General features: G+C 39.3%; 15 non-coding genes across 15 annotated transcripts; all 15 read left to right on the top strand.

Annotated features, from left to right (window-relative positions):
* Positions 1–745: 745 nt before the first annotated feature.
* On the top strand, positions 746–817 carry TRNAP-UGG (transfer RNA proline (anticodon UGG)). The gene has a single exon. It is a non-coding gene; the product is annotated as a tRNA-Pro (tRNA).
* A 299-nt stretch (positions 818–1,116) lies between these two features.
* On the top strand, positions 1,117–1,189 carry TRNAV-CAC (transfer RNA valine (anticodon CAC)). Its single transcript has one exon. It is a non-coding gene; the product is annotated as a tRNA-Val (tRNA).
* A 2,346-nt stretch (positions 1,190–3,535) lies between these two features.
* Positions 3,536–3,607, top strand: TRNAP-UGG (transfer RNA proline (anticodon UGG)). Its single transcript has one exon. It is a non-coding gene; the product is annotated as a tRNA-Pro (tRNA).
* A 2,771-nt stretch (positions 3,608–6,378) lies between these two features.
* Positions 6,379–6,450, top strand: TRNAP-UGG (transfer RNA proline (anticodon UGG)). The gene has a single exon. It is a non-coding gene; the product is annotated as a tRNA-Pro (tRNA).
* Positions 6,451–6,750: 300 nt separating this feature from the next.
* On the top strand, positions 6,751–6,823 carry TRNAV-CAC (transfer RNA valine (anticodon CAC)). Its single transcript has one exon. It is a non-coding gene; the product is annotated as a tRNA-Val (tRNA).
* A 2,150-nt stretch (positions 6,824–8,973) lies between these two features.
* TRNAP-UGG (transfer RNA proline (anticodon UGG)) lies at positions 8,974–9,045 on the top strand. The gene has a single exon. It is a non-coding gene; the product is annotated as a tRNA-Pro (tRNA).
* Positions 9,046–9,345: 300 nt separating this feature from the next.
* TRNAV-CAC (transfer RNA valine (anticodon CAC)) lies at positions 9,346–9,418 on the top strand. The gene has a single exon. It is a non-coding gene; the product is annotated as a tRNA-Val (tRNA).
* A 2,166-nt stretch (positions 9,419–11,584) lies between these two features.
* TRNAP-UGG (transfer RNA proline (anticodon UGG)) lies at positions 11,585–11,656 on the top strand. The gene has a single exon. It is a non-coding gene; the product is annotated as a tRNA-Pro (tRNA).
* Positions 11,657–14,528: 2,872 nt separating this feature from the next.
* Positions 14,529–14,601, top strand: TRNAV-CAC (transfer RNA valine (anticodon CAC)). The gene has a single exon. It is a non-coding gene; the product is annotated as a tRNA-Val (tRNA).
* Positions 14,602–17,008: 2,407 nt separating this feature from the next.
* Positions 17,009–17,080, top strand: TRNAP-UGG (transfer RNA proline (anticodon UGG)). The gene has a single exon. It is a non-coding gene; the product is annotated as a tRNA-Pro (tRNA).
* Positions 17,081–17,380: 300 nt separating this feature from the next.
* TRNAV-CAC (transfer RNA valine (anticodon CAC)) lies at positions 17,381–17,453 on the top strand. The gene has a single exon. It is a non-coding gene; the product is annotated as a tRNA-Val (tRNA).
* Positions 17,454–19,668: 2,215 nt separating this feature from the next.
* TRNAP-UGG (transfer RNA proline (anticodon UGG)) lies at positions 19,669–19,740 on the top strand. The gene has a single exon. It is a non-coding gene; the product is annotated as a tRNA-Pro (tRNA).
* Positions 19,741–20,040: 300 nt separating this feature from the next.
* On the top strand, positions 20,041–20,113 carry TRNAV-CAC (transfer RNA valine (anticodon CAC)). Its single transcript has one exon. It is a non-coding gene; the product is annotated as a tRNA-Val (tRNA).
* Positions 20,114–22,225: 2,112 nt separating this feature from the next.
* On the top strand, positions 22,226–22,297 carry TRNAP-UGG (transfer RNA proline (anticodon UGG)). The gene has a single exon. It is a non-coding gene; the product is annotated as a tRNA-Pro (tRNA).
* A 300-nt stretch (positions 22,298–22,597) lies between these two features.
* TRNAV-CAC (transfer RNA valine (anticodon CAC)) lies at positions 22,598–22,670 on the top strand. Its single transcript has one exon. It is a non-coding gene; the product is annotated as a tRNA-Val (tRNA).
* The last annotated feature ends 1,513 nt before the right edge of the window (positions 22,671–24,183 follow it).

Below are 24,183 nucleotides of genomic sequence, written 5' to 3'. Positions count from 1 at the left end.
GGCAGAACAGAGACTGCTGGGAAAAGCCTGAAATTAAAGGCACAGAAAATGCCTGCTTCTGGATAGAACACTGAGAAGGGTTGAAAGTTTTTTCTCTGACCCTGGCCACTTATACAAGCAATCCTATGATAGTCAGAAGGAACCACCCTAAAAAGGAAGGGACAGCCATTTGGACCCTTTCCACCTTTTCTATATCTCGCCTGATCGAGCCTGATCGAGCGCTGATTGAGCGGATTAGCACATGTACTTCTCATTTTGGGAAGGTATTGCTTAGCTTGCTACCAGCAGCTCAGTTATGTTATGATGTTAGAGGCTTGCAAGGAATGCTTTAGTCCTGCATTAGGCAGTTTTTATTGCTACTTGCATTCAAGGGAAAGATAATTAGCCAGAATCTGTGACCCAGTTATTCAGCTTGGCATTCCGATTTGCACAAAGGGAATAAGCATTTGAGAAAAAATGCAACATGTGTTTCTTATGTTGTTATGAACAGCTTTTTATTCTTTCTCTTTAGGGTCTAGCCACTGCAGAAATAGATAAATAAGTGCTGACTTCCTGTAAGACGTGTCCAATGCTGGGACAAAATAAAAGGGGACACTTATAAATGATAGTGATATCATTTGAGAAAGGGTAAGTTGACACTGAATTTCATGTGTATTCACAGACCAAGCATGAAAAAGTCCCCAGCATGATCTTCATTGCGTGCTTAGAGCTGGTATTAGCTTTTCAGAGGTGCAGGCCTTTCGAAGGCTCGTTGGTCTAGGGGTATGATTCTCGCTTTGGGTGCGAGAGGTCCCGGGTTCAAATCCCGGACGAGCCCTTTCATTGGTGCTTTTTTAAAGTAGTATTGAAGTATGCATTTCAAAGCCAATATCAATTTTCTCTTTGCAGTAGTGGATGAATATTTGCTAGAGTCTCATGCTTTTAACCTTGCCCTGCCTGAGCAAATAGGAAACATTTCTCTTTAAGCATTTTGCAAAAATGCTGAACTTGCATGGCATATACAAGCGTTCAGCTAGGGCTGTCTGGGAAGGTTGCATGAAAGAAATCTAAAACCAGAGGCCTTGGAATAGCCTGTTTTGAGAAGTTTCATCACAGAAGAATCAACTGTAGACATCTGTTTCTGTAGTGTAGTGGTTATCACGTTTGCCTCACACGCGAAAGGTCCCCGGTTCGAAACCGGGCAGAAACAGTTGTTATATTGTCTTGGCTGCAATGTTGAGAGGTGCCGTTTTGCCATGAAATTGTCCAGGCCCTGAAGATGGTTTCATGCAGACTCGTTCCAAGAAAGTGAATTCTCTTAAAAACACTAAAGTAATTGGCATGTGGATGTATCTGTTGATTCACAGACCTCGCTTTGAAAAGAGCCCTGCATTCTGTTCATTGCTCACCTAGAACATGCATTAACTTTGGGAATTGTTGGCACCAACAGGCATCTTAGTTTAGTGGAGTGTTTCTGGTGTTTAAGTGCAGAAGCCCTGGGCTCAATTCCTCGGTGACCCTTCTCAAGGTGATGATACAAATGCATCGTCACCTTTACGTTTAATGTCAGAATTGTTTATTTCTATTTGGTGGTGTATGAATGCTTGCAATAGTATGTTGATTTTTTCTAGCCTTGAATGAATAAAAGCAAATCACTCCTCTTTATGTATTTTTCTAATACATTGATATTTGCATCTCCTTTCCTAGCCTGCATTTTTCACTATCTTACAGGCTGTATATAATAAGTATCAATTCAGGGGCCCTTCTTCTACTCAATTCACAACTGTTCTATCCCGGCATTGATAAGCAATCTACATCTGCTTCTGTTGTATATTGGTTATCATGTTTACCTGACGTGTGAAAGCCCCATGTTTGACAGTGCGCGTTAATAAAGAGACCAATGATTTTTATTAAAAGTTGTCATGTGTTTTTGTTACCTTGCACCGGCCAAAAAGTGCCGGAAATGACTTCATTTGCAGTCACTTGAAAAGTAGGGATTCTCAAATAAATGGTAAGAGGTTGGAACAAATCTAAAGGAATGCATGGCATATCTATATGTATGTGTACGCAGGTATCCATATATAAAGATAGATAGATAGATAGATAGATAGATAGATAGATAGATAGATAGATAGATAGATAGATAGATAGATAGATAGATAGATAGATAGATAGATAGATAGATAGATAGATAGATAGATAGATAGATAGATAGATAGATAGATAGATAGATAGATAGATGGATGGATGGATGGATGGATGGATGGATGGATGGATGGATGGATGGATAGATAGATAGATAGATAGATAGATAGATAGATAGATAGATAGATAGATAGATAGATAGATAGATAGATAGATAGATAGATAGATAGATAGATAGATAGATAGATAGATAGATAGATAGATAGATAGATAGATAGATAGATAGATAGATAGATATTGGGAGAGAGAGAGCGTTAATATAAACTGAGACTTTATTTTCCATCAAGCTGTCTTTCCTTTCCTTCAGGAGCAGAATGTTCTGATCATCAGCGCTCCAGAATCTAGTGCTTGGTTGGCAAGCATCACACATTGTGATGTGTTAGCTAAGAGTTCCATGTCGTTCAGACTCATATATTCCTCTGTAGTTGTACCTTGGTGATTCAACAAAATGTGGCATCATAAGCAGCATTCTACTGCCATAGACTGGGCAGAAAAAACATTTCGAATTTCACTGAAAAAGAAAAAAAGCATACTTAGGCAGAGCTTTCTGGACAGTAAGGACATTAGAGTAAGTGATGAATAAGCACTGCTTTTGTTAATTTACATAGGCAGAACAGAGACTGCTGGGAAAAGCCTGACATTAAAGGCACAGAAAATGCCTGCTTCTGGATAGAACACTAAGAAGGGTTGAAAGTTTTTTCTCTGACCCTGCCACTCCTACAAGCAATCCTATGATAGTCAGAAGGACCCACCCTAAAAAGGAAGGGACAGCCATTTGGACCCTTTCCACCTTTTCTATATCTCGCCTGATCGAGCCTGATCGAGCGCTGATTGAGCGGATTAGCACATGTACTTCTCATTTTGGGAAGGTATTGCTTAGCTTGCTACCAGCAGCTCAGTTATGTTATGATGTTAGAGGCTTGCAAGGAATGCTTTAGTCCTGCATTAGGCAGTTTTTATTGCTACTTGCATTCAAGGGAAAGATAATTAGCCAGAATCTGTGACCCAGTTATTCAGCTTGGCATTCCGATTTGCACAAAGGGAATAAGCATTTGAGAAAAAATGCAACATGTGTTTCTTATGTTGTTATGAACAGCTTTTTATTCTTTCTCTTTAGGGTCTAGCCACTGCAGAAATAGATAAATAAGTGCTGACTTCCTGTAAGACGTGTCCAATGCTGGGACAAAATAAAAGGGGACACTTATAAATGATAGTGATATCATTTGAGAAAGGGTAAGTTGACACTGAATTTCATGTGTATTCACAGACCAAGCATGAAAAAGTCCCCAGCATGATCTTCATTGCGTGCTTAGAGCTGGTATTAGCTTTTCAGAGGTGCAGGCCTTTCGAAGGCTCGTTGGTCTAGGGGTATGATTCTCGCTTTGGGTGCGAGAGGTCCCGGGTTCAAATCCCGGACGAGCCCTTTCATTGGTGCTTTTTTAAAGTAGTATTGAAGTATGCATTTCAAAGCCAATATCAATTTTCTCTTTGCAGTAGTGGATGAATATTTGCTAGAGTCTCATGCTTTTAACCTTGCCCTGCCTGAGCAAATAGGAAACATTTCTCTTTAAGCATTTTGCAAAAATGCTGAACTTGCATGGCATATACAAGCGTTCAGCTAGGGCTGTCTGGGAAGGTTGCATGAAAGAAATCTAAAACCAGAGGCCTTGGAATAGCCTGTTTTGAGAAGTTTCATCACAGAAGAATCAACTGTAGACATCTGTTTCTGTAGTGTAGTGGTTATCACGTTTGCCTCACACGCGAAAGGTCGCCGGTTCGAAACCGGGCAGAAACAGTTGTTATATTGTCTTGGCTGCAATGTTGAGAGGTGCCGTTTTGCCATGAAATTGTCCAGGCCCTGAAGATGGTTTCATGCAGACTCGTTCCAAGAAAGTGAATTCTCTTAAAAACACTAAAGTAATTGGCATGTGGATGTATCTGTTGATTCACAGACCTCGCTTTGAAAAGAGCCCTGCATTCTGTTCATTGCTCACCTAGAACATGCATTAACTTTGGGAATTGTTGGCACCAACAGGCATCTTAGTTTAGTGGAGTGTTTCTGGTGTTTAAGTGCAGAAGCCCTGGGCTCAATTCCTCGGTGACCCTTCTCAAGGTGATGATACAAATGCATCGTCACCTTTACGTTTAATGTCAGAATTGTTTATTTCTATTTGGTGGTGTATGAATGCTTGCAATAGTATGTTGATTTTTTCTAGCCTTGAATGAATAAAAGCAAATCACTCCTCTTTATGTATTTTTCTAATACATTGATATTTGCATCTCCTTTCCTAGCCTGCATTTTTCACTATCTTACAGGCTGTATATAATAAGTATCAATTCAGGGGCCCTTCTTCTACTCAATTCACAACTGTTCTATCCCGGCATTGATAAGCAATCTACATCTGCTTCTGTTGTATATTGGTTATCATGTTTACCTGACGTGTGAAAGCCCCATGTTTGACAGTGCGCGTTAATAAAGAGACCAATGATTTTTATTAAAAGTTGTCATGTGTTTTTGTTACCTTGCACCGGCCAAAAAGTGCCGGAAATGACTTCATTTGCAGTCACTTGAAAAGTAGGGATTCTCAAATAAATGGTAAGAGGTTGGAACAAATCTAAAGGAATGCATGGCATATCTATATGTATGTGTACGCAGGTATCCATATATAAAGATAGATAGATAGATAGATAGATAGATAGATAGATAGATAGATAGATAGATAGATAGATAGATAGATAGATAGATAGATAGATAGATAGATAGATAGATAGATAGATAGATAGATAGATAGATAGATAGATAGATAGATAGATAGATAGATAGATAGATAGATAGATAGATGGATGGATGGATGGATGGATGGATGGATGGATGGATGGATGGATAGATAGATAGATAGATAGATAGATAGATAGATAGATAGATAGATAGATAGATAGATAGATAGATAGATAGATAGATAGATAGATAGATAGATAGATAGATAGATAGATAGATAGATAGATAGATAGATAGATAGATAGATAGATAGATAGATAGATAGATAGATAGATAGATAGATAGATAGATAGATAGATATTGGGAGAGAGAGAGCGTTAATATAAACTGAGACTTTATTTTCCATCAAGCTGTCTTTCCTTTCCTTCAGGAGCAGAATGTTCTGATCATCAGCGCTCCAGAATCTAGTGCTTGGTTGGCAAGCATCACACATTGTGATGTGTTAGCTAAGAGTTCCATGTCGTTCAGACTCATATATTCCTCTGTAGTTGTACCTTGGTGATTCAACAAAATGTGGCATCATAAGCAGCATTCTACTGCCATAGACTGGGCAGAAAAAACATTTCGAATTTCACTGAAAAAGAAAAAAAGCATACTTAGGCAGAGCTTTCTGGACAGTAAGGACATTAGAGTAAGTGATGAATAAGCACTGCTTTTGTTAATTTACATAGGCAGAACAGAGACTGCTGGGAAAAGCCTGAAATTAAAGGCACAGAAAATGCCTGCTTCTGGATAGAACACTGAGAAGGGTTGAAAGTTTTTTCTCTGACCCTGGCCACTTATACAAGCAATCCTATGATAGTCAGAAGGACCCACCCTAAAAAGGAAGGGACAGCCATTTGGACCCTTTCCACCTTTTCTATATCTCGCCTGATCGAGCCTGATCGAGCGCTGATTGAGCGGATTAGCACATGTACTTCTCATTTTGGGAAGGTATTGCTTAGCTTGCTACCAGCAGCTCAGTTATGTTATGATGTTAGAGGCTTGCAAGGAATGCTTTAGTCCTGCATTAGGCAGTTTTTATTGCTACTTGCATTCAAGGGAAAGATAATTAGCCAGAATCTGTGACCCAGTTATTCAGCTTGGCATTCCGATTTGCACAAAGGGAATAAGCATTTGAGAAAAAATGCAACATGTGTTTCTTATGTTGTTATGAACAGCTTTTTATTCTTTTTCTTTAGTGTCTAGCCACTGCAGAAATAGATAAATAAGTGCTGACTTCCTGTAAGACGTGTCCAATGCTGGGACAAAATAAAAGGGGACACTTATAAATGATAGTGATATCATTTGAGAAAGGGTAAGTTGACACTGAATTTCATGTGTATTCACAGACCAAGCATGAAAAAGTCCCCAGCATGATCTTCATTGCGTGCTTAGAGCTGGTATTAGCTTTTCAGAGGTGCGGGCCTTTCGAAGGCTCGTTGGTCTAGGGGTATGATTCTCGCTTTGGGTGCGAGAGGTCCCGGGTTCAAATCCCGGACGAGCCCTTTCATTGGTGCTTTTTTAAAGTAGTATTGAAGTATGCATTTCAAAGCCAATATCAATTTTCTCTTTGCAGTAGTGGATGAATATTTGCTAGAGTCTCATGCTTTTAACCTTGCCCTGCCTGAGCAAATAGGAAACATTTCTCTTTAAGCATTTTGCAAAAATGCTGAACTTGCATGGCATATACAAGCGTTCAGCTAGGGCTGTCTGGGAAGGTTGCATGAAAGAAATCTAAAACCAGAGGCCCTTGGAATAGCCTGTTTTGAGAAGTTTCATCACAGAAGAATCAACTGTAGACATCTGTTTCTGTAGTGTAGTGGTTATCACGGTCGCCTCACACGCGAAAGGTCCCCGGTTCGAAACCGGGCAGAAACAGTTGTTATATTGTCTTGGCTGCAATGTTGAGAGGTGCCATTTTGCCATGAAATTGTCCAGGCCCTGAAGATGGTTTCATGCAGACTCATTCCAAGAAAGTGAATTCTCTTAAAAACACTAAAGTAATTGGCATGTGGATGTATCTGTTGATTCACAGACCTCGCTTTCATAAGAGCCCTGCATTCTGTTCATTGCTCACCTAGAACATGCATTAACTTTGGGAATTGTTGGCACCAACAGGCATCTTAGTTTAGTGGAGTGTTTCTGGTGTTTAAGTGCAGAAGCCCTGGGCTCAATTCCTCGGTGACCCTTCTCAAGGTGATGATACAAATGCATCGTCACCTTTACGTTTAATGTCAGAATTGTTTATTTCTATTTGGTGGTGTATGAATGCTTGCAATAGTATGTTGATTTTTTCTAGCCTTGAATGAATAAAAGCAAATCACTCCTCTTTATGTATTTTTCTAATACATTGATATTTGCATCTCCTTTCCTAGCCTGCATTTTTCACTATCTTACAGGCTGTATATAATAAGTATCAATTCAGGGGCCCTTCTATTACTCAATTCACAACTATTCTATCCTGGCATTGATAAGCAATCTACATCTGCTTCTGTTGTGTATTGGTTATCATGTTTACCTGACGTGTGAAAGCCCCATGTTTGACAGTGCGCGTTAATAAAGAGACCAATGATTTGTATTAAAAGTTGGCATGTGTTTTTGTTACCTTGCACCGGCCAAAAAGTGCCGGAAATGACTTCATTTGCAGTCACTTGAAAAGTAGGGATTCTCAAATAAATGGTAAGAGGTTGGAACAAATCTAAAGGAATGCATGGCATATCTATATGTATGTGTACGCAGGTATCCATATATAAAGATAGATAGATAGATAGATAGATAGATAGATAGATAGATAGATAGATAGATAGATAGATAGATAGATAGATAGATAGATAGATAGATAGATAGATAGATAGATAGATAGATAGATAGATGATAGATTGATAGATAGATAGATAGATAGATAGATAGATATTGGGAGAGAGAGAGCGTTAATATAAACTGAGACTTTATTTTCCATCAAGCTGTCTTTCCTTTCCTTCAGGAGCAGAATGTTCTGATCATCAGCGCTCCAGAATCTAGTGCTTGGTTGGCAAGCATCACACATTGTGATGTGTTAGCTAAGAGTTCCATGTCGTTCAGACTCATATATTCCTCTGTAGTTGTACCTTGGTGATTCAACAAAATGTGGCATCATAAGCAGCATTCTACTGCCATAGACTGGGCAGAAAAAACATTTAGAATTTCACTGAAAAAGAAAAAAAGCATACTTAGGCAGAGCTTTCTGGACAGTAAGGACATTAGAGTAAGTGATGAATAAGCACTGCTTTTGTTAATTTACATAGGCAGAACAGAGACTGCTGGGAAAAGCCTGAAATTAAAGGCACAGAAAATGCCTGCTTCTGGATAGAACACTGAGAAGGGTTGAAAGTTTTTTCTCTGACCCTGGCCACTTATACAAGCAATCCTATGATAGTCAGAAGGACCCACCCTAAAAAGGAAGGGACAGCCATTTGGACCCTTTCCACCTTTTCTATATCTCGCCTGATCGAGCCTGATCGAGCGCTGATTGAGCGGATTAGCACATGTACTTCTCATTTTGGGAAGGTATTGCTTAGCTTGCTACCAGCAGCTCAGTTATGTTATGATGTTAGAGGCTTGCAAGGAATGCTTTAGTCCTGCATTAGGCAGTTTTTATTGCTACTTGCATTCAAGGGAAAGATAATTAGCCAGAATCTGTGACCCAGTTATTCAGCTTGGCATTCCGATTTGCACAAAGGGAATAAGCATTTGAGAAAAAATGCAACATGTGTTTCTTATGTTGTTATGAACAGCTTTTTATTCTTTCTCTTTAGGGTCTAGCCACTGCAGAAATAGATAAATAAGTGCTGACTTCCTGTAAGACGTGTCCAATGCTGGGACAAAATAAAAGGGGACACTTATAAATGATAGTGATATCATTTGAGAAAGGGTAAGTTGACACTGAATTTCATGTGTATTCACAGACCAAGCATGAAAAAGTCCCCAGCATGATCTTCATTGCGTGCTTAGAGCTGGTATTAGCTTTTCAGAGGTGCAGGCCTTTCGAAGGCTCGTTGGTCTAGGGGTATGATTCTCGCTTTGGGTGCGAGAGGTCCCGGGTTCAAATCCCGGACGAGCCCTTTCGTTGGTGCTTTTTTAAAGTAGTATTGAAGTATGCATTTCAAAGCCAATATCAATTTTCTCTTTGCAGTAGTGGATGAATATTTGCTAGAGTCTCATGCTTTTAACCTTGCCCTGCCTGAGCAAATAGGAAACATTTCTCTTTAAGCATTTTGCAAAAATGCTGAACTTGCATGGCATATACAAGCGTTCAGCTAGGGCTGTCTGGGAAGGTTGCATGAAAGAAATCTAAAACCAGAGGCCCTTGGAATAGCCTGTTTTGAGAAGTTTCATCACAGAAGAATCAACTGTAGACATCTGTTTCTGTAGTGTAGTGGTCATCACGTTCGCCTCACACGCAAAAGGTCCCCGGTTCGAAACCGGGCAGAAACAGTTTTTATATTGTCTTGGCTGCAATGTTGAGAGGTGCCGTTTTGCCATGAAATTGTCCAGGCCCTGAAGATGGTTTCATGCAGACTCATTCCAAGAAAGTGAATTCTCTTAAAAACACTAAAGTAATTGGCATGTGGATGTATCTGTTGATTCACAGACCTCGCTTTCATAAGAGCCCTGCATTCTGTTCATTGCTCACCTAGAACATGCATTAACTTTGGGAATTGTTGGCACCAACAGGCATCTTAGTTTAGTGGAGTGTTTCTGGTGTTTAAGTGCAGAAGCCCTGGGCTCAATTCCTCGGTGACCCTTCTCAAGGTGATGATACAAATGCATCGTCACCTTTACGTTTAATGTCAGAATTGTTTATTTCTATTTGGTGGTGTATGAATGCTTGCAATAGTATGTTGATTTTTTCTAGCCTTGAATGAATAAAAGCAAATCACTCCTCTTTATGTATTTTTCTAATACATTGATATTTGCATCTCCTTTCCTAGCCTGCATTTTCACTATCTTACAGGCTGTATATAATAAGTATCAATTCAGGGGCCCTTCTATTACTCAATTCACAACTATTCTATCCTGGCATTGATAAGCAATCTACATCTGCTTCTGTTGTGTATTGGTTATCATGTTTACCTGACGTGTGAAAGCCCCATGTTTGACAGTGCGCGTTAATAAAGAGACCAATGATTTGTATTAAAAGTTGGCATGTGTTTTTGTTACCTTGCCCCGGCCAAAAAGTGCCGGAAATGACTTCATTTGCAGTCACTTGAAAAGTAGGGATTCTCAAATAAATGGTAAGAGGTTGGAACAAATCTAAAGGAATGCATGGCATATCTATATGTATGTGTACGCAGGTATCCATATATAAAGATAGATAGATAGATAGATAGATAGATAGATAGATAGATAGATAGATAGATAGATAGATAGATAGATAGATAGATAGATAGATAGATAGATAGATAGATAGATAGATAGATAGATAGATAGATAGATAGATAGATAGATAGATAGATAGATAGATAGATAGATAGATAGATAGATATTGGGAGAGAGAGAGCGTTAATATAAACTGAGACTTTATTTTCCATCAAGCTGTCTTTCCTTTCCTTCAGGAGCAGAATGTTCTGATCATCAGCGCTCCAGAATCTAGTGCTTGGTTGGCAAGCATCACACATTGTGATGTGTTAGCTAAGAGTTCCATGTCGTTCAGACTCATATATTCCTCTGTAGTTGTACCTTGGTGATTCAACAAAATGTGGCATCATAAGCAGCATTCTACTGCCATAGACTGGGCAGAAAAAACATTTAGAATTTCACTGAAAAAGAAAAAAAGCATACTTAGGCAGAGCTTTCTGGACAGTAAGGACATTAGAGTAAGTGATGAATAAGCACTGCTTTTGTTAATTTACATAGGCAGAACAGAGACTGCTGGGAAAAGCCTGAAATTAAAGGCACAGAAAATGCCTGCTTCTGGATAGAACACTGAGAAGGGTTGAAAGTTTTTTCTCTGACCCTGGCCACTTATACAAGCAATCCTATGATAGTCAGAAGGACCCACCCTAAAAAGGAAGGGACAGCCATTTGGACCCTTTCCACCTTTTCTATATCTCGCCTGATCGAGCCTGATCGAGCGCTGATTGAGCGGATTAGCACATGTACTTCTCATTTTGGGAAGGTATTGCTTAGCTTGCTACCAGCAGCTCAGTTATGTTATGATGTTAGAGGCTTGCAAGGAATGCTTTAGTCCTGCATTAGGCAGTTTTTATTGCTACTTGCATTCAAGGGAAAGATAATTAGCCAGAATCTGTGGCCCAGTTATTCAGCTTGGCATTCCGATTTGCACAAAGGGAATAAGCATTTGAGAAAAAATGCAACATGTGTTTCTTATGTTGTTATGAACAGCTTTTTATTCTTTCTCTTTAGGGTCTAGCCACTGCAGAAATAGATAAATAAGTGCTGACTTGCTGTAAGACGTGTCCAATGCTGGGACAAAATAAAAGGGGACACTTATAAATGATAGTGATATCATTTGAGAAAGGGTAAGTTGACACTGAATTTCATGTGTATTCACAGACCAAGCATGAAAAAGTCCCCAGCATGATCTTCATTGCGTGCTTAGAGCTGGTATTAGCTTTTCAGAGGTGCGGGCCTTTCGAAGGCTCGTTGGTCTAGGGGTATGATTCTCGCTTTGGGTGCGAGAGGTCCCGGGTTCAAATCCCGGATGAGCCCTTTCATTGGTGCTTTTTTAAAGTAGTATTGAAGTATGCATTTCAAAGCCAATATCAATTTTCTCTTTGCAGTAGTGGATGAATATTTGCTAGAGTCTCATGCTTTTAACCTTGCCCTGCCTGAGCAAATAGGAAACATTTCTCTTTAAGCATTTTGCAAAAATGCTGAACTTGCATGGCATATACAAGCGTTCAGCTAGGGCTGTCTGGGAAGGTTGCATGAAAGAAATCTAAAACCAGAGGCCCTTGGAATAGCCTGTTTTGAGAAGTTTCATCACAGAAGAATCAACTGTAGACATCTGTTTCTGTAGTGTAGTGGTTATCACGTTCGCCTCACACGCGAAAGGTCCCCGGTATGAAACCGGGCAGAAACAGTTGTTATATTGTCTTGGCTGCAATGTTGAGAGGTGCCGTTTTGCCATGAAATTGTCCAGGCCCTGAAGATGGTTTCATGCAGACTCATTCCAAGAAAGTGAATTCTCTTAAAAACACTAAAGTAATTGGCATGTGGATGTATCTGTTGATTCACAGACCTCGCTTTCATAAGAGCCCTGCATTCTGTTCATTGCTCACCTAGAACATGCATTAACTTTGGGAATTGTTGGCACCAACAGGCATCTTAGTTTAGTGGAGTGTTTCTGGTGTTTAAGTGCAGAAGCCCTGGGCTCAATTCCTCGGTGACCCTTCTCAAGGTGATGATACAAATGCATCGTCACCTTTACGTTTAATGTCAGAATTGTTTATTTCTATTTGGTGGTGTATGAATGCTTGCAATAGTATGTTGATTTTTTCTAGCCTTGAATGAATAAAAGCAAATCACTCCTCTTTATGTATTTTTCTAATACATTGATATTTGCATCTCCTTTCCTAGCCTGCATTTTTCACTATCTTACAGGCTGTATATAATAAGTATCAATTCAGGGGCCCTTCTATTACTCAATTCACAACTATTCTATCCTGGCATTGATAAGCAATCTACATCTGCTTCTGTTGTGTATTGGTTATCATGTTTACCTGACGTGTGAAAGCCCCATGTTTGACAGTGCGCGTTAATAAAGAGACCAATGATTTGTATTAAAAGTTGGCATGTGTTTTTGTTACCTTGCACCGGCCAAAAAGTGCCGGAAATGACTTCATTTGCAGTCACTTGAAAAGTAGGAATTCTCAAATAAATGGTAAGAGGTTGGAACAAATCTAAAGGAATGCATGGCATATCTATATGTATGTGTACGCAGGTATCCATATATAAAGATAGATAGATAGATAGATAGATAGATAGATAGATAGATAGATAGATAGATAGATAGATAGATAGATAGATAGATAGATAGATAGATAGATAGATAGATAGATAGATAGATAGATAGATAGATAGATAGATAGATATTGGGAGAGAGAGAGCGTTAATATAAACTGAGACTTTATTTTCCATCAAGCTGTCTTTCCTTTCCTTCAGGAGCAGAATGTTCTGATCATCAGCGCTCCAGAATCTAGTGCTTGGTTGGCAAGCATCACACATTGTGATGTGTTAGCTAAGAGTTCCATGTCGTTCAGACTCATATATTCCTCTGTAGTTGTACCTTGGTGATTCAACAAAATGTGGCATCATAAGCAGCATTCTACTGCCATAGACTGGGCAGAAAAAACATTTAGAATTTCACTGAAAAAGAAAAAAAGCATACTTAGGCAGAGCTTTCTGGACAGTAAGGACATTAGAGTAAGTGATGAATAAGCACTGCTTTTGTTAATTTACATAGGCAGAACAGAGACTGCTGGGAAAAGCCTGAAATTAAAGGCACAGAAAATGCCTGCTTCTGGATAGAACACTGAGAAGGGTTGAAAGTTTTTTCTCTGACCCTGGCCACTCGTACAAGCAATCCTATGATAGTCAGAAGGACCCACCCTAAAAAGGAAGGGACAGCCATTTGGACCCTTTCCACCTTTTCTATATCTCGCCTGATCGAGCCTGATCGAGCGCTGATTGAGCGGATTAGCACATGTACTTCTCATTTTGGGAAGGTATTGCTTAGCTTGCTACCAGCAGCTCAGTTATGTTATGATGTTAGAGGCTTGCAAGGAATGCTTTAGTCCTGCATTAGGCAGTTTTTATTGCTACTTGCATTCAAGGGAAAGATAATTAGCCAGAATCTGTGGCCCAGTTATTCAGCTTGGCATTCCGATTTGCACAAAGGGAATAAGCATTTGAGAAAAAATGCAACATGTGTTTCTTATGTTGTTATGAACAGCTTTTTATTCTTTCTCTTTAGGGTCTAGCCACTGCAGAAATAGATAAATAAGTGCTGACTTCCTGTAAGACGTGTCCAATGCTGGGACAAAATAAAAGGGGACACTTATAAATGATAGTGATATCATTTGAGAAAGGGTAAGTTGACACTGAATTTCATGTGTATTCACAGACCAAGCATGAAAAAGTCCCCAGCATGATCTTCATTGCGTGCTTAGAGCTGGTATTAGCTTTTCAGAGGTGCGGGTCTTTCGAAGGCTCGTTGGTCTAGGGGTATGATTCTCGCTTTGGGTGCGAGAGGTCCCGGGTTCAAATCCCAGACGAGCCCTTTCATTGGTGCTTTTTTAAAGTAGTATTGAAGTATGCATTTCAAAGCCAATATCAATTTTCTCTTTGCAGTAGTGGATGAATATTTGCTAGAGTCTCATGCTTTTAACCTTGCCCTGCCTGAGCAAATAGGAAACATTTCTCTTTAAGCATTTTGCAAAAATGCTGAACTTGCATGGCATATACAAGCGTTCAGCTAGGGCTGTCTGGGAAGGTTGCATGAAAGAAATCTAAAACCAGAGGCCCTTGGAATAGCCTGTTTTGAGAAGTTTCATCACAGAAGAATCAACTGTAGACATCTGTTTCTGTAGTGTAGTGGTTATCACGTTTGCCTCACACGCGAAAGGTCCCCGGTTCGAAACCGGGCAGAAACAGTTGTTATATTGTCTTGGCTGCAATGTTGAGAGGTGCTGTTTTGCCATGAAATTGTCCAGGCCCTGAAGATGGTTTCATGCAGACTCGTTCCAAGAAAGTGAATTCTCTTAAAAACACTAAAGTAATTGGCATGTGGATGTATCTGTTGATTCACAGACCTCGCTTTGAAAAGAGCCCTGCATTCTGTTCATTGCTCACCTAGAACATGCATTAACTTTGGGAATTGTTGGCACCAACAGGCATCTTAGTTTAGTGGAGTGTTTCTGGTGTTTAAGTGCAGAAGCCCTGGGCTCAATTCCTCGGTGACCCTTCTCAAGGTGATGATACAAATGCATCATCACCTTTACGTTTAATGTCAGAATTGTTTATTTCTATTTGGTGGTGTATGAATGCTTGCAATAGTATGTTGATTTTTTCTAGCCTTGAATGAATAAAAGCAAATCACTCCTCTTTATGTATTTTTCTAATACATTGATATTTGCATCTCCTTTCCTAGCCTGCATTTTTCACTATCTTACAGGCTGTATATAATAAGTATCAATTCAGGGGCCCTTCTTCTACTCAATTCACAACTGTTCTATCCCGGCATTGATAAGCAATCTACATCTGCTTCTGTTGTATATTGGTTATCATGTTTACCTGACGTGTGAAAGCCCCATGTTTGACAGTGCGCATTAATAAAGAGACCAATGATTTTTATTAAAAGTTGTCATGTGTTTTTGTTACCTTGCACCGGCCAAAAAGTGCCGGAAATAACTTCATTTGCAGTCACTTGAAAAGTAGGGATTCTCAAATAAATGGTAAAAGGTTGGAACAAATCTAAAGGAATGCATGGCATATCTATATGTATGTGTACGCAGGTATCCATATATAAAGATAGATAGATAGATAGATAGATAGATAGATAGATAGATAGATAGATAGATAGATAGATAGATAGATAGATAGATAGATAGATAGATAGATAGATAGATAGATAGATAGATAGATAGATAGATAGATAGATAGATAGATAGATAGATAGATAGATAGATAGATAGATAGATAGATAGATGGATGGATGGATGGATGGATGGATGGATGGATGGATGGATGGATGGATGGATGGATGGATGGATAGATAGATAGATAGATAGATAGATAGATAGATAGATAGATAGATAGATAGATAGATAGATAGATAGATAGATAGATAGATAGATAGATAGATAGATAGATAGATAGATAGATAGATAGATAGATAGATAGATAGATAGATAGATAGATAGATAGATAGATAGATAGATAGATATTGGGAGAGAGAGAGCGTTAATATAAACTGAGACTTTATTTTCCATCAAGCTGTCTTTCCTTTCCTTCAGGAGCAGAATGTTCTGATCATCAGCGCTCCAGAATCTAGTGCTTGGTTGGCAAGCATCACACATTGTGATGTGTTAGCTAAGAGTTCCATGTCGTTCAGACTCATATATTCCTCTGTAGTTGTACCTTGGTGATTCAACAAAATGTGGCATCATAAGCAGCATTCTACTGCCATAGACTGGGCAGAAAAAACATTTCGAATTTCACTGAAAAAGAAAAAAAGCATACTTAGGCAGAGCTTTCTGGACAGTAAGGACATTAGAGTAAGTGATGAATAAGCACTGCTTTTGTTAATTTACATAGGCAGAACAGAGACTGCTGGGAAAAGCCTGAAATTAAAGGCACAGAAAATGCCTGCTTCTGGATAGAACACTGAGAAGGGTTGAAAGTTTTTTCTCTGACCCTGGCCACTTATACAAGCAATCCTATGATAGTCAGAAGGACCCACCCTAAAAAGGAAGGGACAGCCATTTGGACCCTTTCCACCTTTTCTATATCTCGCCTGATCGAGCCTGATCGAGCGCTGATTGAGCGGATTAGCACATGTACTTCTCATTTTGGGAAGGTATTGCTTAGCTTGCTACCAGCAGCTCAGTTATGTTATGATGTTAGAGGCTTGCAAGGAATGCTTTAGTCCTGCATTAGGCAGTTTTTATTGCTACTTGCATTCAAGGGAAAGATAATTAGCCAGAATCTGTGACCCAGTTATTCAGCTTGGCATTCCGATTTGCACAAAGGGAATAAGCATTTGAGAAAAAATGCAACATGTGTTTCTTATGTTGTTATGAACAGCTTTTTATTCTTTCTCTTTAGGGTCTAGCCACTGCAGAAATAGATAAATAAGTGCTGACTTCCTGTAAGACGTGTCCAATGCTGGGACAAAATAAAAGGGGACACTTATAAATGATAGTGATATCATTTGAGAAAGGGTAAGTTGACACTGAATTTCATGTGTATTCACAGACCAAGCATGAAAAAGTCCCCAGCATGATCTTCATTGCGTGCTTAGAGCTGGTATTAGCTTTTCAGAGGTGCAGGCCTTTCGAAGGCTCGTTGGTCTAGGGGTATGATTCTCGCTTTGGGTGCGAGAGGTCCCGGGTTCAAATCCCGGACGAGCCCTTTCATTGGTGCTTTTTTAAAGTAGTATTGAAGTATGCATTTCAAAGCCAATATCAATTTTCTCTTTGCAGTAGTGGATGAATATTTGCTAGAGTCTCATGCTTTTAACCTTGCCCTGCCTGAGCAAATAGGAAACATTTCTCTTTAAGCATTTTGCAAAAATGCTGAACTTGCATGGCATATACAAGCGTTCAGCTAGGGCTGTCTGGGAAGGTTGCATGAAAGAAATCTAAAACCAGAGGCCCTTGGAATAGCCTGTTTTGAGAAGTTTCATCACAGAAGAATCAACTGTAGACATCTGTTTCTGTAGTGTAGTGGTTATCACGTTTGCCTCACACGCGAAAGGTCCCCGGTTCGAAACCGGGCAGAAACAGTTGTTATATTGTCTTGGCTGCAATGTTGAGAGGTGCCGTTTTGCCATGAAATTGTCCAGGCCCTGAAGATGGTTTCATGCAGACTCGTTCCAAGAAAGTGAATTCTCTTAAAAACACTAAAGTAATTGGCATGTGGATGTATCTGTTGATTCACAGACCTCGCTTTGAAAAGAGCCCTGCATTCTGTTCATTGCTCACCTAGAACATGCATTAACTTTGGGAATTGTTGGCACCAACAGGCATCTTAGTTTAGTGGAGTGTTTCTGGTGTTTAAGTGCAGAAGCCCTGGGCTCAATTCCTCGGTGACCCTTCTCAAGGTGATGATACAAATGCATCGTCACCTTTACGTTTAATGTCAGAATTGTTTATTTCTATTTGGTGGTGTATGAATGCTTGCAATAGTATGTTGATTTTTTCTAGCCTTGAATGAATAAAAGCAAATCACTCCTCTTTATGTATTTTTCTAATACATTGATATTTGCATCTCCTTTCCTAGCCTGCATTTTTCACTATCTTACAGGCTGTATATAATAAGTATCAATTCAGGGGCCCTTCTTCTACTCAATTCACAACTGTTCTATCCCGGCATTGATAAGCAATCTACATCTGCTTCTGTTGTATATTGGTTATCATGTTTACCTGACGTGTGAAAGCCCCATGTTTGACAGTGCGCGTTAATAAAGAGACCAATGATTTTTATTAAAAGTTGTCATGTGTTTTTGTTACCTTGCACCGGCCAAAAAGTGCCGGAAATGACTTCATTTGCAGTCACTTGAAAAGTAGGGATTCTCAAATAAATGGTAAGAGGTTGGAACAAATCTAAAGGAATGCATGGCATATCTATATGTATGTGTACGCAGGTATCCATATATAAAGATAGATAGATAGATAGATAGATAGATAGATAGATAGATAGATAGATAGATAGATAGATAGATAGATAGATAGATAGATAGATAGATAGATAGATAGATAGATAGATAGATAGATAGATAGATAGATAGATAGATAGATAGATAGATAGATAGATAGATAGATAGATAGATAGATAGATAGATAGATAGATAGATAGATAGATAGATAGATAGATAGATAGATATTGGGAGAGAGAGAGCGTTAATATAAACTGAGACTTTATTTTCCATCAAGCTGTCTTTCCTTTCCTTCAGGAGCAGAATGTTCTGATCATCAGCGCTCCAGAATCTAGTGCTTGGTTGGCAAGCATCACACATTGTGATGTGTTAGCTAAGAGTTCCATGTCGTTCAGACTCATATATTCCTCTGTAGTTGTACCTTGGTGATTCAACAAAATGTGGCATCATAAGCAGCATTCTACTGCCATAGACTGGGCAGAAAAAACATTTAGAATTTCACTGAAAAAGAAAAAAAGCATACTTAGGCAGAGCTTTCTGGACAGTAAGGACATTAGAGTAAGTGATGAATAAGCACTGCTTTTGTTAATTTACATAGGCAGAACAGAGACTGCTGGGAAAAGCCTGAAATTAAAGGCACAGAAAATGCCTGCTTCTGGATAGAACACTGAGAAGGGTTGAAAGTTTTTTCTCTGACCCTGGCCACTTATACAAGCAATCCTATGATAGTCAGAAGGACCCACCCTAAAAAGGAAGGGACAGCCATTTGGACCCTTTCCACCTTTTCTTGATCGAGCCTGATCGAGCCTGATCGAGCGCTGATTGAGCGGATTAGCACATGTACTTCTCATTTTGGGAAGGTATTGCTTAGCTTGCTACCAGCAGCTCAGTTATGTTATGATGTTAGAGGCTTGCAAGGAATGCTTTAGTCCTGCATTAGGCAGTTTTTATTGCTACTTGCATTCAAGGGAAAGATAATTAGCCAGAATCTGTGACCCAGTTATTCAGCTTGGCATTCCGATTTGCACAAAGGGAATAAGCATTTGAGAAAAAATGCAACATGTGTTTCTTATGTTGTTATGAACAGCTTTTTATTCTTTTTCTTTAGTGTCTAGCCACTGCAGAAATAGATAAATAAGTGCTGACTTCCTGTAAGACGTGTCCAATGCTGGGACAAAATAAAAGGGGACACTTATAAATGATAGTGATATCATTTGAGAAAGGGTAAGTTGACACTGAATTTCATGTGTATTCACAGACCAAGCATGAAAAAGTCCCCAGCATGATCTTCATTGCGTGCTTAGAGCTGGTATTAGCTTTTCAGAGGTGCGGGCCTTTCGAAGGCTCGTTGGTCTAGGGGTATGATTCTCGCTTTGGGTGCGAGAGGTCCCGGGTTCAAATCCCGGACGAGCCCTTTCATTGGTGCTTTTTTAAAGTAGTATTGAAGTATGCATTTCAAAGCCAATATCAATTTTCTCTTTGCAGTAGTGGATGAATATTTGCTAGAGTCTCATGCTTTTAACCTTGCCCTGCCTGAGCAAATAGGAAACATTTCTCTTTAAGCATTTTGCAAAAATGCTGAACTTGCATGGCATATACAAGCGTTCAGCTAGGGCTGTCTGGGAAGGTTGCATGAAAGAAATCTAAAACCAGAGGCCCTTGGAATAGCCTGTTTTGAGAAGTTTCATCACAGAAGAATCAACTGTAGACATCTGTTTCTGTAGTGTAGTGGTTATCACGTTCGCCTCACACGCGAAAGGTCCCCGGTTCGAAACCGGGCAGAAACAGTTGTTATATTGTCTTGGCTGCAATGTTGAGAGGTGCCATTTTGCCATGAAATTGTCCAGGCCCTGAAGATGGTTTCATGCAGACTCATTCCAAGAAAGTGAATTCTCTTAAAAACACTAAAGTAATTGGCATGTGGATGTATCTGTTGATTCACAGACCTCGCTTTCATAAGAGCCCTGCATTCTGTTCATTGCTCACCTAGAACATGCATTAACTTTGGGAATTGTTGGCACCAACAGGCATCTTAGTTTAGTGGAGTGTTTCTGGTGTTTAAGTGCAGAAGCCCTGGGCTCAATTCCTCGGTGACCCTTCTCAAGGTGATGATACAAATGCATCGTCACCTTTACGTTTAATGTCAGAATTGTTTATTTCTATTTGGTGGTGTATGAATGCTTGCAATAGTATGTTGATTTTTTCTAGCCTTGAATGAATAAAAGCAAATCACTCCTCTTTATGTATTTTTCTAATACATTGATATTTGCATCTCCTTTCCTAGCCTGCATTTTTCACTATCTTACAGGCTGTATATAATAAGTATCAATTCAGGGGCCCTTCTATTACTCAATTCACAACTATTCTATCCTGGCATTGATAAGCAATCTACATCTGCTTCTGTTGTGTATTGGTTATCATGTTTACCTGACGTGTGAAAGCCCCATGTTTGACAGTGCGCGTTAATAAAGAGACCAATGATTTGTATTAAAAGTTGGCATGTGTTTTTGTTACCTTGCACCGGCCAAAAAGTGCCGGAAATGACTTCATTTGCAGTCACTTGAAAAGTAGGGATTCTCAAATAAATGGTAAGAGGTTGGAACAAATCTAAAGGAATGCATGGCATATCTATATGTATGTGTACGCAGGTATCCATATATAAAGATAGATAGATAGATAGATAGATAGATAGATAGATAGATAGATAGATAGATAGATAGATAGATAGATAGATAGATAGATAGATAGATAGATAGATAGATAGATAGATAGATAGATAGATAGATAGATAGATATTGGGAGAGAGAGAGCGTTAATATAAACTGAGACTTTATTTTCCATCAAGCTGTCTTTCCTTTCCTTCAGGAGCAGAATGTTCTGATCATCAGCGCTCCAGAATCTAGTGCTTGGTTGGCAAGCATCACACATTGTGATGTGTTAGCTAAGAGTTCCATGTCGTTCAGACTCATATATTCCTCTGTAGTTGTACCTTGGTGATTCAACAAAATGTGGCATCATAAGCAGCATTCTACTGCCATAGACTGGGCAGAAAAAACATTTAGAATTTCACTGAAAAAGAAAAAAAGCATACTTAGGCAGAGCTTTCTGGACAGTAAGGACATTAGAGTAAGTGATGAATAAGCACTGCTTTTGTTAATTTACATAGGCAGAACAGAGACTGCTGGGAAAAGCCTGAAATTAAAGGCACAGAAAATGCCTGCTTCTGGATAGAACACTGAGAAGGGTTGAAAGTTTTTTCTCTGACCCTGGCCACTTATACAAGCAATCCTATGATAGTCAGAAGGACCCACCCTAAAAAGGAAGGGACAGCCATTTGGACCCTTTCCACCTTTTCTATATCTCGCCTGATCGAGCCTGATTGAGCGGATTAGCACATGTACTTCTCATTTTGGGAAGGTATTGCTTAGCTTGCTACCAGCAGCTCAGTTATGTTATGATGTTAGAGGCTTGCAAGGAATGCTTTAGTCCTGCATTAGGCAGTTTTTATTGCTACTTGCATTCAAGGGAAAGATAATTAGCCAGAATCTGTGACCCAGTTATTCAGCTTGGCATTCCGATTTGCACAAAGGGAATAAGCATTTGAGAAAAAATGCAACATGTGTTTCTTATGTTGTTATGAACAGCTTTTTATTCTTTCTCTTTAGGGTCTAGCCACTGCAGAAATAGATAAATAAGTGCTGACTTCCTGTAAGACGTGTCCAATGCTGGGACAAAATAAAAGGGGACACTTATAAATGATAGTGATATCATTTGAGAAAGGGTAAGTTGACACTGAATTTCATGTGTATTCACAGACCAAGCATGAAAAAGTCCCCAGCATGATCTTCATTGCGTGCTTAGAGCTGGTATTAGCTTTTCAGAGGTGCAGGCCTTTCGAAGGCTCGTTGGTCTAGGGGTATGATTCTCGCTTTGGGTGCGAGAGGTCCCGGGTTCAAATCCCGGACGAGCCCTTTCGTTGGTGCTTTTTTAAAGTAGTATTGAAGTATGCATTTCAAAGCCAATATCAATTTTCTCTTTGCAGTAGTGGATGAATATTTGCTAGAGTCTCATGCTTTTAACCTTGCCCTGCCTGAGCAAATAGGAAACATTTCTCTTTAAGCATTTTGCAAAAATGCTGAACTTGCATGGCATATACAAGCGTTCAGCTAGGGCTGTCTGGGAAGGTTGCATGAAAGAAATCTAAAACCAGAGGCCCTTGGAATAGCCTGTTTTGAGAAGTTTCATCACAGAAGAATCAACTGTAGACATCTGTTTCTGTAGTGTAGTGGTTATCACGTTCGCCTCACACGCAAAAGGTCCCCGGTTCGAAACCGGGCAGAAACAGTTTTTATATTGTCTTGGCTGCAATGTTGAGAGGTGCCGTTTTGCCATGAAATTGTCCAGGCCCTGAAGATGGTTTCATGCAGACTCATTCCAAGAAAGTGAATTCTCTTAAAAACACTAAAGTAATTGGCATGTGGATGTATCTGTTGATTCACAGACCTCGCTTTCATAAGAGCCCTGCATTCTGTTCATTGCTCACCTAGAACATGCATTAACTTTGGGAATTGTTGGCACCAACAGGCATCTTAGTTTAGTGGAGTGTTTCTGGTGTTTAAGTGCAGAAGCCCTGGGCTCAATTCCTCGGTGACCCTTCTCAAGGTGATGATACAAATGCATCGTCACCTTTACGTTTAATGTCAGAATTGTTTATTTCTATTTGGTGGTGTATGAATGCTTGCAATAGTATGTTGATTTTTTCTAGCCTTGAATGAATAAAAGCAAATCACTCCTCTTTATGTATTTTTCTAATACATTGATATTTGCATCTCCTTTCCTAGCCTGCATTTTCACTATCTTACAGGCTGTATATAATAAGTATCAATTCAGGGGCCCTTCTATTACTCAATTCACAACTATTCTATCCTGGCATTGATAAGCAATCTACATCTGCTTCTGTTGTGTATTGGTTATCATGTTTACCTGACGTGTGAAAGCCCCATGTTTGACAGTGCGCGTTAATAAAGAGACCAATGATTTGTATTAAAAGTTGGCATGTGTTTTTGTTACCTTGCACCGGCCAAAAAGTGCCGGAAATGACTTCATTTGCAGTCACTTGAAAAGTAGGGATTCTCAAATAAATGGTAAGAGGTTGGAACAAATCTAAAGGAATGCATGGCATATCTATATGTATGTGTACGCAGGTATCCATATATAAAGATAGATAGATAGATAGATAGATAGATAGATAGATAGATAGATAGATAGATAGATAGATAGATAGATAGATAGATAGATAGATAGATAGATAGATAGATAGATAGATAGATAGATAGATAGATAGATAGATAGATAGATAGATAGATAGATAGATAGATAGATAGATAGATAGATAGATAGATAGATAGATAGATAGATATTGGGAGAGAGAGAGCGTTAATATAAACTGAGACTTTATTTTCCATCAAGCTGTCTTTCCTTTCCTTCAGGAGCAGAATGTTCTGATCATCAGCGCTCCAGAATCTAGTGCTTGGTTGGCAAGCATCACACATTGTGATGTGTTAGCTAAGAGTTCCATGTCGTTCAGACTCATATATTCCTCTGTAGTTGTACCTTGGTGATTCAACAAAATGTGGCATCATAAGCAGCATTCTACTGCCATAGACTGGGCAGAAAAAACATTTAGAATTTCACTGAAAAAGAAAAAAAGCATACTTAGGCAGAGCTTTCTGGACAGTAAGGACATTAGAGTAAGTGATGAATAAGCACTGCTTTTGTTAATTTACATAGGCAGAACAGAGACTGCTGGGAAAAGCCTGAAATTAAAGGCACAGAAAATGCCTGCTTCTGGATAGAA

Source organism: Lissotriton vulgaris, chromosome 8 (assembly GCF_964263255.1).
Source record: "Lissotriton vulgaris chromosome 8, aLisVul1.2, whole genome shotgun sequence".
Taxonomy (NCBI): domain Eukaryota; kingdom Metazoa; phylum Chordata; class Amphibia; order Caudata; family Salamandridae; genus Lissotriton; species Lissotriton vulgaris.
This window is presented reverse-complemented; position numbering and strand designations above follow the sequence as displayed.